The sequence below is a fragment of the Tenrec ecaudatus genome, chromosome 1, assembly GCF_050624435.1.
Source record: "Tenrec ecaudatus isolate mTenEca1 chromosome 1, mTenEca1.hap1, whole genome shotgun sequence".
NCBI classification, from domain to species: Eukaryota; Metazoa; Chordata; class Mammalia; order Afrosoricida; family Tenrecidae; genus Tenrec; species Tenrec ecaudatus.
Genome location: NC_134530.1, coordinates 312,496,640 through 312,510,487, shown reverse-complemented (window position 1 = coordinate 312,510,487; position 13,848 = coordinate 312,496,640). Strand labels below are relative to the sequence as shown.

At 47.4% G+C, this 13,848-nt stretch overlaps 1 protein-coding gene and 1 non-coding gene across 2 annotated transcripts in view; both read left to right on the top strand.

Moving 5' to 3' along the window:
• Nucleotides 1–13,848, top strand: part of CARMIL1 (capping protein regulator and myosin 1 linker 1) — a 396,892-nt gene that overhangs the window by 26,229 nt on the left and 356,815 nt on the right. The gene's annotated exons all lie outside the window — the stretch shown is intronic.
• Nucleotides 3,512–3,642, top strand: LOC142437700 (small nucleolar RNA SNORA24). The gene has a single exon (XR_012782231.1). It is a non-coding gene; the product is annotated as a small nucleolar RNA SNORA24 (small nucleolar RNA).

The following is a 13,848-nucleotide window of genomic DNA, read 5'->3' as shown; positions in this document are numbered from 1 at the left end:
GGATGATCTTGCCCTGCAGGGAGCCCTTGCCAGTGTGGGGCAACTATTTTGCTTCTCACAAGCACAGGGAGGGTTGAGGGTGTGGCCATCCAGTGGATAGGAACCACTGATTGAGCTAATCATCCTAAGGTGCAGGGCAGTGCCTCACCGCAGACAGACACTCTTTATGCCAAAGCGTGAATAGGACTGAGGTTGAGAAGCCCTGATCTAAAAGTTGGCAAGAGCCCACCATGATCAGAAATGAAGAATTCTGCAAACCCAGGAATCTTGAGGTTGAAGGAAGCAGAGCTACAGGAGCTTAAGGAGCCAAATGAATGACCCCCTCTCACCCCCAACCAATAAAGCCTTAGCTATTGGTTTTTTTTTTTCAGAAGCAGATAGCCAGGCCTTTCTTCCGAGGTGCCTCTGGGTTGACTTGCTTCTCCAACCTTTCAGTAAGCAGCCCAAGTAAATGTGTTTGCCATTTGAACCATCCAATAGCTTCATGAGGCATTAAAGGACCTGCGTCAGCTGCAGCCATGGAGTGACAAAACCCAGTGCCATCCAGTGGATTCTGACTCAGAGCACCCCTATCTGTGGTTTCCGAGGCGATAAATCTTTATGGGAACAGATAGCCTCATCTTTCTCCCAAGAAGCACCCAGTAGTTTCAAACTACCAACCTTGTGGTTAGCAGCCCAACCCCTAAGCCACGACAGCGTGGGTAATGAGCCAGCTGTGACAAGAGCAGTGGCAGCTGGAAGAAATGATGCGCCCTGCTTTTGACAAGTGATGGCTCAAGATGGAGTGGAGCCAGACTCCCTACTCCCAGCTGTGAGCAGTATTTTTCAGTTCTTTGTGAGGCCCACCAGGGCTGTTGCTGACAGGGATCCCATCTTCTTACTTGCCAGGCATCCTCATATATAGGTCATTGTTAATTAAAGCCACCTCCGCATGTGTCTGTTCCTTGTCACCTGGGGGTGCCCTGCCGCGACATGCCTATGAAGCCGAGTGGTCTCTGCAGGCAGGTTTCATAGATGGTTCTTCCTTAAACCAGGATGGCCACCCCTGGCCATGCCTTTGGATGATGAGCTTCTGAAGTCGAAGGGTCTGGGTTTGGGAATGTAGCTTCCCTCTCATTAACACCCCCCCCCCCCCCCCATGTCCTGCAGAGTCTTGGCTGAATCTACCCTGTGGCTGTCAGTTGCCTTAGTCTGGGGATGTTGATTTGCGGCAATCCCCCGTGCGCTGCAGAGTACAACGGCTGCATGGAGATTTTGAGGCTGGGAACTTTCAGAGACGGAGGCCAGCCCTGGTTTCTCAGTCAGCGCCTCTGGGTGGGTTGACACTGTCAACCTTTGGGCCCGGTAGTCATCGCCTCTAAGGAAGTAGGATCCGCGCATTTCAGTTGGTCCTGTGGACTGTCCCAATGGAAACCGCTGCAGGGCAGAGTTCAGAAGTCCTCAGTGCCTGGGTCACTTCCGTAGACTCAGGCAGACAGGCTAATTCGCCACACCCATCCCAGGGATCTATTGCTTTAACTCTAACTGCATTTCCTTGGCTCACTTCCTCTTAAAGCCTCCCGGGACCGTCTCTCTCTGGGGGAGAGGTGCTAGTAAGAACTTGAGTCCTGTGAAATCCATTGGAAATACAGTTGGTAGGATGTTGACATCAGACTTGTGAATAATTTTCAGAAAATTCCGAAGGCTGAAAGAAATCCTTCCCAGTTGGAAATACTGGCATCGATCCTATCGGCGCTCGTTCAAAGCTGAAATCAGGTGCTTTTAAGACCATGAGGGCTCAGAATAGAATTGTGCCTCATGAGGAACAAAGACAAAGGCTGATAATTTGGGGTAGTTGATTGCCAGGCCTTTCCTCCACACCCTCCTTTCAGTGAGTTTGCAGGGGGGTGAGGTGACTGTACCCAGGGACGGTTACTCCCCCCTCCCCCTTAACACACTTATCCTTCCGGCCATCTCTTTGTCCCCCTGGCTCTCATTAAAACCAGGAAAACAAGACAAGCACCCTTTGTGTCAGAAGCCCACTTGATTTCATGCATGCAGCTCCCTGAAGACTGAGGGTGGTTGCTGACTCATTCACGGGATCCTACAAGGTTTTATTGTGTTTTCTCAGGAGAATCGATTCCAGGAATGTGGGCCAGTACCTGCTCTCAAGGTTAGCTTAAACCATTGGGGGCCTCTGTAAGCCTCAGACTAGTCTCCTGGAGGAGGTTGTCAATCACTCATCACGCAAGGGGGTCCTTTTTTTAAAAGTTAAAAAAAAATCATTTTATTGGGGGCTCCTACAATTCTTACCACAATCCATACATCTATCCATTGTGTCAAGCACATATGTACATCTGTTGCCATCATCTTTCTCAAAACATTTGCTTTTCTACTTGAGCCCTTGATATCAGCTCCTCATTCCCCCCCCCCTTCCTGCTTCCCACTCCCTCCCTCACCCTTGATAACTTACAAATTATTATTATGTCATATCTTACACTGTCCAATGTCTCCTTTCACCCACTTTTCTGTTGTCCACCCCGCAAGGAGGAGGTTATATGTAGATCCTTGCAATCGATTCCCCTCTACCCCACCTTCCCTCCACCCTCCAGGTATCGCCACTCTCACCACTGGTCCCGAAGGGGTCATCTGTCCTGGATTCCCTGTGTTTCCAGTTCCTATCTGTACCAATGTACATCCTCTGTAGCCAGAATTGGGATCATGATAGTGGGGGGAGGGGGGTAGAGGGGGAAGAAGCATTTAAGAACTAGAGGAAAGTTGTATGTTTCATCATTGGTACCCTGCACCCTCACTGGCTCGTCTCCTCCCCGTGATCACTTTGCCTGTCAAGGCTGCTTCTGATGTGTTGCAAGCTTCTGTTGTCAGTGGCTATTGAGTTGCCCTTAATTCATGTAACCTCATGGACAGTGGAAGAAGGTACTAGGTGCTGCATTGTTCTGATCCATAGGGCTTTCACTAGCTGGTTTTTAGAAGTAGGTCTCCTGGCCTTTCTTCCTAATCTGTCTTAGTCTGGAAGCGCCACAGAAACCGGCTCAGCACCTGTCATAGCAGCATGTACACCTCACTGCTCGGTGGCCGGTGGCTGCACGTGAGGTGCACGTCGCCAATTATAGAAAAGAGTCTTGCCAGAAGACAAGTCAATGCAAAGGCACCTTTTGGAAAATGATTGAAATGTTTCACTTCACAACTCATTATGGAATCCTGACAGCATATGGAGCAGTTGTGTTTTGAAGGAAGGCGGCAGTGACTAGGAATTGGCTGGGGATAAAGTCAAGGTAAGCCTGGCCCAAGCCGTAGTGGTCTCCCATGCATTGGATTATGAGTGAGGAAGACCCAAGCGAATCGACGCCTTTGAGTTATGGTATTGGCAAGGAACATTGAATACACCACGGACTACCAGAGAACAGGGAAATCTGCCCTGGAAGAAGTCCTGCCAAGATGCTCCTTAGACTGGAAAAGGATGAGACTTTATCTCAAGGTCTTCGGACATGTCATCAAAAGGGACTGGTCTGTCCAGGTATCTTTGGGACCTGCCGGCTGTGGCAGTCTCCCTTCCTAGCCATGGAAGAGTATATGCTTGTTTAGTGGCAAAACTGTCACCATTTAATTGGTATCAGTTTCTGACTGGCACAAGGAACATTCTTAAAATAAAATAAAAATTTGAAAAAAGGGACTGGTCCCTGGAGAAGGCTATCACGGTTGGCCAAGTTAAGGGTAAGTGGGAAACGAGGACGATTCTCACAGGGAGATGGGTTTGACACAATGGCTGCACCAGTGACCTCAGGTGTGGCAGTAGTTGTGTGGATGGCACAGGACCCAAGAGCATTTGGTTCCCATGTACACGGAGCTACTGGGAGTCGGAACTGATTCAGTGACACCGAGAGCAACAACAACAGAGTCTAGAAAGAAGTCCGTTTTCCCCAGATTTTCACCATTGTACCCTTGCTTTGAGAAAAATAAGATATTAGCCTGCCTATTCCAATTGTTAAGGTCCTTTCAGTTTATGCTGTTTCAAGCATATTGAGAAATGGGGCTGGGGAGTGGTTACGTAGATAAGTTAAGTTTTGTGGATTGTATATAGATGGTGTTATTAAGGACGCTTTTCTTATCTGTGTGGGCTGAGCCATCCTTACATATTGCGTGCTGGTGTGGGGGGGGTGGCTAATCACTAAGAGTAGATTCATTAATGTTGGTTTTGGGCTGGGGGGTGGTGGTGGTGTGGGGGGTGGGGACGGGGCAAGAGCTCTGGGAGATTGAAGATTCTTCAAAACTCAGAAAAAAATCTCCCCAGTTGTCAGAGCAATCTAATAATAGAACATGCTGATTTAGGGACAGGTTCAAGTATAGATTGCTTGACCTCTAATGCGGGATAGATGCCCTTGAGAGAATTCAAGTAAGTAAATGCTTCCCCGGATTCTTCAGATTCTGAGATTCACTGCTTTTATGTCGAATTGATTTATGTCAGTTAAAGATCAATAACCAATCCCAAACCCACTGCCATCAAGTCGATTCAGATTCACAGTGACCCTGTAGGAGAGAGTAGAGTAGAACTCTTCCATGGGGTTTCTGAGACAGCAGATCTTTCTGGGAGCAGACAGACTCATTAGTCTTCCTCAGAGCAGCTGGTGGGTTTGAACTGGCAGCCTTGCAGTTAGCAGCTCAACACACTTTATAGCCAAAGGCTTGCAGCTCTTTGATGAGGTCCGAACAAAGCAGTGTTGAGTCTCGCATTCCCCTGGCTAACTTCATATCTACAGGCAATGGGGGCTCCCATTCAGTGTATGCATGTGTGCTTTGTGTGGGGGCTGTTTCTAAGTGTATTACATCGATGAGGACAAAAATCTAATCAGAAAGTTTTTGCTCCTCAGTCAGGCTCACTGCCCTGAGGTCCAGTATAGATATGACAGATCTTTTTCAAAGCACACCTCGCATGTCTTGCCAAGTTTGGCACTTCGGAATCTGAGGCCACCCCCCTCCACCCGCTACCCTAGCTGCCTAGGATCCAAGACGGTTTCCTGTGTCTTTGGGGAAAGGTGCAGGAGCGCATGAGGAGCCGGTCTCAGAGTGAGAAAATGGAACTCAGGAGACCTGAGGGGCAGCATTTCTGCTTTTTAAAACATTCCAGGGTCTCCTGTTTCAGGCAATGGTGTGGGGGCGGAAGAGCCTTCTTCCCAGGCTCCCGGGAGAGCAAGTGGGAAGGAAAGTAAAGCTGTTAGTTTTAGGATAAGGGGCTGCTTTGCTCAGTTACTCGACTCCTAAAATCCGTCACCTTTTCACTCCCATTTTTCCAAGAACATTTCAGAGCCTCCTTGCCCTCAAATCCTTTCCCCCTTTTGTAGCCTTCATTTCGTTTGCTTTCCAAAAGGTAACAGGGCACACTAGATATTTCTCAGGTGAGTTGTGGGGTTCTCCTTGAAAGAGGATCATTTATTCCCCTCTTACTTTTGGGATCCCTGCTGGTGCAGTGGTTATGAGTTGCGCTGCTAACCACAAGGTCGGCAGTTCGAAACCCTCAGCCCCTTGACCCGGCTGGCATTTTCCCATCTTTGTCCACCTTCAAACAAACAACCCCAAACCTTGTTCAATAGCAAATGTTCGCTTCTACATGGAATAGATGTGCAGTGTTTGCTAAAGTAAACCATTTTTTAAAAAAGAGATCAGTTTATAAGAAACACATTGGAAGCATTTCCAGTTCTTTTTTCTTTTTCAGGTTTACATCTGATCGAGTTGGTTAATTTCTCACAGTTGCAGCATGTGAAGTGTCCTTGTGTTAAAAATAAGTGTTGAAAAAGGAAGACAGGGGCAGCGGAGCAGAAAAGGATCTCGCTTCTCCTAGGTGCTGAGAATGGGGTGGGAAAATGATTGCTATCTTTGGAGAACAGCTGCTCCCGGAAGTTTTCAAGCCTGTGGCCTTTCCGAAGGACATGGTTCGTTCTGTCCTGTCTTCTCCAGGTTGACTTGATCCACCCACCTCCCGGTGGCGAGATCCACATACGTTAAGGAGCCCGGAGAGCACTGTGGGTTAGAGCTGGCCTGCGAATGGCAAGATCAGCAGTTTCAACCCAGAAGCCTCTCCAAGGGACAACGAGGCTGTCTGCGCCTTTAAAGATGCACCGTCTCAGAAGTGCATCTATGAGTTGGAATCTCCCCTATGGTCAGGGGCCATGGGTAGGCCCCACTTTTTCTTTTGCTCACTCTAACCCCAGTTGCCAATAAGTTCCATAGGCTTTTCAGACCATTTGGCGGGGTGGTGGTGGTGGTGGTGGTGGTGGTGACAACCAGGTCTTTCTTCTGAGTGTCCCCTGGGAGACTGGAACTTGCAGCTTTTTGGTCAGCAGCTGGGGACCTAAACCTTTGCACCACGCAGGCAACTCCTTGCTCATGCCGTTGCAGTTTGGAAGTTTTAAATCCTGCTTTGAGAAAAGGGCACTGCCCGAAAAAAAACTTTTTTTTTTTTTTTTTAGGCTGCTTGATTTTATTTTTAATAGACAACCAGAATGTTAACCTCTTGGGCTCATAGCATTATGTACTTATTTATAGCAAACTTGAGTCACTTTGGCAGGTGGCTGTGGATGGTGGCATTTAAGATGGCATCGATAAGACCTCAAATGAGGTAGCCATCCAGGTATGCTAAAGCTTAAAAAACAAACAAGAAAGGCTGTGTGAGGAGTCAGCTGGATGTTCTAATCCTGATAGGAAGTTTTTTGTGTTTACTTTTCCCGAGTCCTCATTTATAGGATCTGGGGGAGGAGTGGGGTAGGGATGGGGGAGGGGTGGTCAGCCCTTGTCCAGAGTTGAGCTGAAACAATATTTGCAAGGGGGAGGGGTGGTTAGCACTTGTCCTTAGTTGAGCTGAAACAATATTTTCAGGAATTAAGCTTAAAACAAGCAGTTTGTGGCCGCAGTCAGCTGGGAAGCATGATCAAACTTTGAGCTCACCCGTTTGGTTCCACCCGCCACCCCGCCTTCCCACTGCAGCTGGGAAGTTTCAATTCCCAGGATTTAATATGAGGGTCTAGGGACACACTGTTGTACGTTTTTCGTTTGGTTTTTGAAACTATGGAACAGGATTGCAATGTGTTTTTATTTTATTTTTTTGTTTAATGAACAGTGAGAGAGAGTGGGAGGGAAAGCGAGAGAAACCCTTTCACTTCTTTATAATGATCCAGGCTCAAGGGTATCGGAAGCAGAATTAGCCTGCAAGTGAAGGTGGAAAGTCACTTAATGAAGAAGGAAATGAGGCCCATTTCTGACTTGGAGTGATTAACCTCCCCCTGCCCTCTGATGGAAGCTTTCATCTGACCCACAGAGCCCATCCAGTCCTGGCATTGAACCAGTTATTGTATCAACTCGGCCCACTCAGCCTCTGCTACGCAGGTGGCCCTGTGGTGGAGCCCACAGGGCTGAGGACACGCTCTACAATCTCTACTACACACTGTTCCTACTCTCCTTCTCTAAGCTCACTCACACACACACACACACACCCTCCTCCACCTCCCCCCACCTTCAGATTCTTGCCAGGCCCCGATCAACCCTCATCAGTTTTCTGTCTCTAAGAATTTACTGATTCAGGACATTTTATATAAGTGAAATCAAACAATACGTGACCTTTTTTAAAAAAAACGTTTTATTAGGGACTCATACAACTCTTATCACAATCCATACATACATCAATTGTATAAAGCACATCTGTACATTCATTGCCCTCATCATTTTCAAAGCATTTGCTCTCCACTTAAGCCCTTTGCATCAGCTCCTCTTTTTTCCCCTCCCTCCCCGCTTCCCCTTCCCTCATGAGCCCTTGACAATTTATAAATTATTATTTTGTCATATCTTTCCCTATCCGATGTCTCCCTTCACCCCCTTTTCTGTTGTCTGTCCCCCACAGAGGATGTCACATGTAGATCCTTGTAATTGGTTCCCTCTTTCCAACCTACCCTCCCTCCACCCTCCCAGTAATGCCACTCACAGCCCGGTCCTGAAGGAATCATTCACCCTGGATTCCCTGTGCCTCCAGCTCCTATCTGCACCAGTGTAAATCCTCTGGTGTAGCCAGACTAGCAAGGTAGAATTTGAATCATGATAGTGGGGGTGGGGGAGGAAGCAATTAGGAACTAGAGGAAAGCGGTATTCTTCATCGGTGTTACATTGCATCCTGACTGACTCCTCCCTAGACCCCTCTGTAAGGGGATCTCCAGTGGCCGACAAATGGGCTTTGGGTCTCCACTCTGCACTTCCCCCTACACTCACGATGGTAAGTTAAAACAATTTTTTTTTATGATACCTGATTCCTTCGATGCCTCGTGATCATACAGGTTGGTGTGGTGCTCCGTCCATGTGTGCTTTGTTGCTTCCGAGCAAGTTGGCCGCTTGTTTAACTTCAAGCCTTTAAGACCCCAGATGCTATATCTTTTAATAGCCGGCACCATCAACTTACTTCATCACATTTGCTTATTCACCTGCTTTGTCTTCAGTGGTTGTGTTGGGAGCATGAGCATCATGGAATGCCAATTTAATAGGAGAAAGTATTCTTGCATTGAGGGAGTACTTGAGTGGAGGCCCAATGTCCTTTCGCCACCTTAATACTAAATCTATAAATGTATGCACATAGATCTATTTCCCCATCCTCATATATTTGCATATGTATATGTCTTTGTCTAGACCTCTATAAATGCCCTTTGCCTCCCAGCTCTTTCCTCTATTTCCCTTGACTTTCCTCTTGTCCCACTATCAGGCTCCATCCCCACCTGGGTTTCAGCAATTCCTCTTGGTTATATTACCCGTATTCATGCCCTACCAGGAGTCCCACACCCACCTCACCACCAATTTGGATCACTTGTTGTTCCCTTGTCCCTGGGTTTGTTAACACGTGACCTTTTGTGCAAGGTTTTTGTTTTATTCCCCCACCCGGCCTGGTGTTTCTAAGGTGCATTCATGTTGTAGCATGTATTTTCATGACTGAATATTATTGATGGCCACACTTGGGTCATTTCCACCATGTAATGCTGCCATAAACATTTGGGTCCCAGTTTTTGTGGGAACATATCTTTTCAGTTCTTCTGGATCCCAAAGTTTTTGCCTAGCCCACCCCACAGATCAAGGCCATTCTACAACAGGCTCATGGGGAAAGGACCGGGCACCATGTGATTGTAACAGAGGGATTCCTTGTAACTCATCTGGGGAGTCAGAAAAGGTTTCTCCTGGAAGACAGGATGTCTGAATTGAGACTGCAAAAGATGAAGAGAAGTTTGTTGGGACCCTATTTGTAGATTGTGGAATCACATTAGGGTACCTTCTGGCCAGATTTTTCTAAGAGTGGAATTAAAATGGAATAGGAGATTTCACAGAGCATCTTCCCATCTGCGAAAGGTAAACAATTGTGGAGTAGACTTTATTATTATTTTGACTTGCATGTGAGCAGATAGTAAATTTCAGTTCAAATCTGTGTTCTGTTGCTCCGGTGTTATAATCAGGTCCCTGAGCTGCACCAGCGGGCTGCGATCTGGTGGTAATCCTCCTGGCAGCACCACAGTAGCAAGTCCTGGTGACCCATTTCCATAGAGATCATAGCCCAGAAACCTCTTGGTGTGTGACTTGCGGCTGCCATGGTCAGAATTGACTGCATGACAGTGAGTTCGGGGTTGCTGTCAGAGAAGTTTGGAAAATCTATCACTCTAGAGAATTTTGGAAAGGGGACTGGATTATCAGTCTAGAGCAGTGGTTCTCAGTCTTCCTCATGCTGCGACCCTTTGATACAGTTCCTCATGTTGTGGTGACTCCCCGCAACCATAACGTTACTTTCGCTGCCACTTCATCACTGCAATTTTGCTACTGTGATGAATCGGGTGACCCCTGTGAAAGGCTTGTGTGACCCCCAGGTTGAGAACTGCTGATCTAGAGGGCTATTGCCCGACTAGAAGATGGGAGGTTTTTATGTTATGCTTGTGTTCAGGAGACGGTGAAATCCCCACTGTGTGCCTGGCAGGTTTTGGGGGTGCACCCTGTATGGTCTCCATTCTCCTGTAACTTTGAATCTGTCACAAGTAGCAGGGACTTCTGGGAACACAGGGTGGTTCTGGGAACACATGAGTCCCTGTAGAGAATGGATAAAAAGCCAATGAATAAAAAAGAGAGCCCCACAAAGAAAGAAAGGAGAGAGAGAGAGGAGGCAGGCTCAACAGGTGGGAGCTGTGGACAGACTTTTGAAGGCACCGAACCTGATTTGGCAGAGCAAGGGAAGCAGGGCTTCTGGGGCTTTCAAGGCGCCGGATGAGAAGTGAGCCAGTCAAGCCCACGGAGCCCCAGAAAGGAGTAGGAAGCTGCAGGTCCAGCAGGTAGGCTGTAGAATATGGAGTTGAAAAGAAGGGAATTCGTCAAAAATCTGGTCCCCACTCCCTACGCTCACACCCTGGTCCAGACAACGGCCCCTCCTCTGTCTTGAAGGAGATGCCAGGGTTTGTATTGTGTAGCTGTAAATCATTAGCTCTCATACCTCTGCACCTCCCACCCCACCAGCAACCCGACAGATAAGATACATGCCTATCGGAAACCATGACCTCCAGGTAATGCTTCTCAAATGGCGGTGGGAGGGAGACGCGGAAGTGGCCCCAGCCCTGACGGGAAAGGGGTCTTGTTCTCAGAGGGGTGGGGGGGAAGTGTCTTTTGAAAAAGAATCTATAAGGTCATTTCAGGGGCTCAGATGGGTTACTCCAGGGTGGGTTCAAGTCCACCAGCTGCTGGGGGAAAAGATCCGGCTGTCTGCTTGGAAAGATTTAAATTCTCAAAAATCCAAAGGGGCATGCAGTTAGATTCTGCCCTGTAGGGCTGCATGTTCCGTCCCATGGGATCTCCACAAATTAGATTCCACTCAATGGCCGACAGGTCAAGAGTTCAAGGTGGTGGTGACGACCTTGTGAACATCCTCCCATCCTCCCACAGTTGGCACCCCCTTGCTAACTCACTGTGTTGAGGCATTAGCTACTGCTCCAACTTTACTTTTTTTTCCCCTTTGTAATTATTTTATGTTTCCCAAAACCATTTTATGGGGAGCTAATACAGATATCATATTGTTACAGCAAGCAGTATTGTATAATTGCTACCACAATCCGTTTCAAAACATTCTCTTCCTACTTGAACTCCTTGATATCAGCTCCCCTTAACATCCCTCCTCCCCCACCCATTTTACCATACCCCACTCCCACTCAGGAACCCTTTTTCTACTTGCTGTCTCTAAAGGTTCATCAATCCTGGGTTTCTTGTACCGAACAACAGAAAAACAAGGAGCGAAAATTCAAGAGCATCACCCCCAATGACAAACTTTACTTTTGTAATCCCCTGGTGCAAGCTTTGCCTCTCAGAGTCATTGGAGCACCCAGGGTCAGAGAAAAGGAGGGGGACCCCTTTGTGGGGTGTGTGCGTGTGTCACACATTAGTCACAACAGTGGGCTCAAACTTATCTGTGCTCACAAAGAAGGCGGAGCCAGCAGCAAACAGCTGCTAGACAATCGTGAGTGACAGCTAAGCACAGCCTGTGCTAGGTCTCCCAGAGTCAAGCAAAACAGTGCCCCATGCCCCTGGCCTTTAAAGCCTCCTCCTTAGATACACTAGAAAGGAACGACTTCAAAAATAAGTCTGCCTGTCTGGGTGAAGGATAATTCGGCCTGCATGTCTGCCCTCCTCTTACTCCTCCCCTTTGGGTGCCCACCCCCCACCCCCCCGCCAAAAAAAAAAAATCCCAGAGCACCAAAGTTTGTTCATTTTTATATTCTTTCAAAGCAACTTGATAAAGTCTGAGTGCCTCATTTGTTATAAACATATTGAAATTTTGTCTGGCTGCTTCAAGAAGAGTGTCTGATTCCCCGCTCCCAAGGTTAAGCTATCAAGGATGATTTCCCAACTTTGGACAGCAGGTCTCAACAAAAATTTTTCGGAGACTGTTTTTTTTTCTCTCTCTCTCTTCATCTTTTCTCTCCTGGGAAAACTGCCAGGCCCGTTGCGAAACATAAACTTTTAAAAAGACAGAATTCCACGGCTGTAAGAATTTTCTTGAGGACTACACCCATAATAAATCAGGAATTTTAATTTGCATCCCTAACACATTTTTATTTTATTTTGAATGCTGGTTATTTTGCACAATGCAGAGATATACCTCTGCCATGGAGTATTCTTAGCTGGCTGAGAGGTTAACAGTCTGAGGGAAACTGTTCTTTTTTGAGGGAGTCTACCCATAAGACCCTCTAGATGGAGTCGATTCCAACCCATAGTGACCCAGGGTTTTTCCTAGGCCGTGAATCTGGACAGGAGCAGCCAGCCTGCTCACCTGTCTCATCTTTCACCTGCAAAACAGCTGGTGCTTTGGAACCATTGACTTTGGGGTAATCAGCATAGCGCTTACCTGCCAGGGCCCCCAGGGCTCCTTGGCAGTTTTCAAGTCTTTACGTCTATTTATTTTTTCCTTTTTGATCATCAAGTCTTATTAGCAGGGTAGGTTTTGTATATCTCCTCTCCTAGCCCCCACCCGTCTCCCCACTCACACTTTCCTGAAGACAGTTGTTTGAAATGCTTCCAGGTCTTAGGGAGATTGGAATTATTTAAGGAAACAGCTGGCTGATCTTCTGTGCAACATCGCACCTCTGAAATTTCCTTTGCACGACTCAGTTAAACAAAAGAGCCAGGGGGAGGGGAGTGAGTGGGAAAGACCATGAGAAACCTTGTTTCCCTTTTGGATCTGCCAAGGGCTTTTACAAATGTTTTCATTGACTTATCCTTGCTCCCTCTGGTAGGTTGTGGAAACCCTGCTCCCCAGACTCACCTGTAAGAACCCTGCAGAAGATTGTCTCTGAACTTGGGCTTGCCTCCCACATTTTTACTTTGTAAAGAAAGCAAGGGCTTTCCCCCCTTTCAGTGAACAATGTTATCTTCGTGAGAGTGGGAATAGCTACTTGAAGGGAAAACAAAGTGTACTTAGACTTGCAAAACCAGTGATGGGGAAGAATTGCCAAGGAGAGAAAGGTCCTTTCCTGCCCCACGCCCTTCCCGTGCCAGCTGCTGCAGCCTGGCCTTTCTCTCGGGATAAACAGGAATTGCTGGCTCCCTGGCCAGTCCTGCCCGCCAGGGGCTGACCTGCTTCTCCCAATGTACTTTGCCTCAGTTAGTTTCTTTCCTAACCATGTTATATTTTTAGTGCCTCTGTGCACTGGGGCCTCTGAGGCTGCAGACCTAGTGCCAGCCGATGGGAGGGTGAGGGGACTCCATTAAAACCTGTCTAGATCTCGAACCATTTAGGATCTGGAAGGCCCTCAGGGCAGGTGGGGACTCAGGAGGATTTGGAGCAGGGGCTCTGCACACGATTTAGCGGTTCGGCAAATCAACAGGACAAAGATTTATTTGTATACATTAAGAATGCCAATAGTTCCAAGATTTCTTTCTCTTGGGAAAACAGGTTTGGTGTGTGTGTGTGTGTGTGTGTGTGTGTTTCCCCCTTTTTACAACTTAGTGATTCTCAACCTTCCTAATGCTGCAACCCTTTAATACAGTTCCTCATGTTGTGGCGACCCCCCACCCCACCATAAAATTATTTTTGATGCTACTTCATAACTGTACGATTGCTACTGTTATGAATCGGGCGACCCCTGTGAAAAGGTCGTTTGACCCCCAAAGGGGTTGTGACCCACAGGTTACAACCAGATGTATTCTTAGTTCTCGATTAAAAAAAGTCTTGTGAAACATACAACTTGCCTCTGGTTCTTAAATATTTCCTCCCCCCACTTTCAGGATCCAAATTCTACCTTACAAATCCGGTTAGACCAGAGGATGTACATTGGTACAGATAGGAACTGGAAACACAGG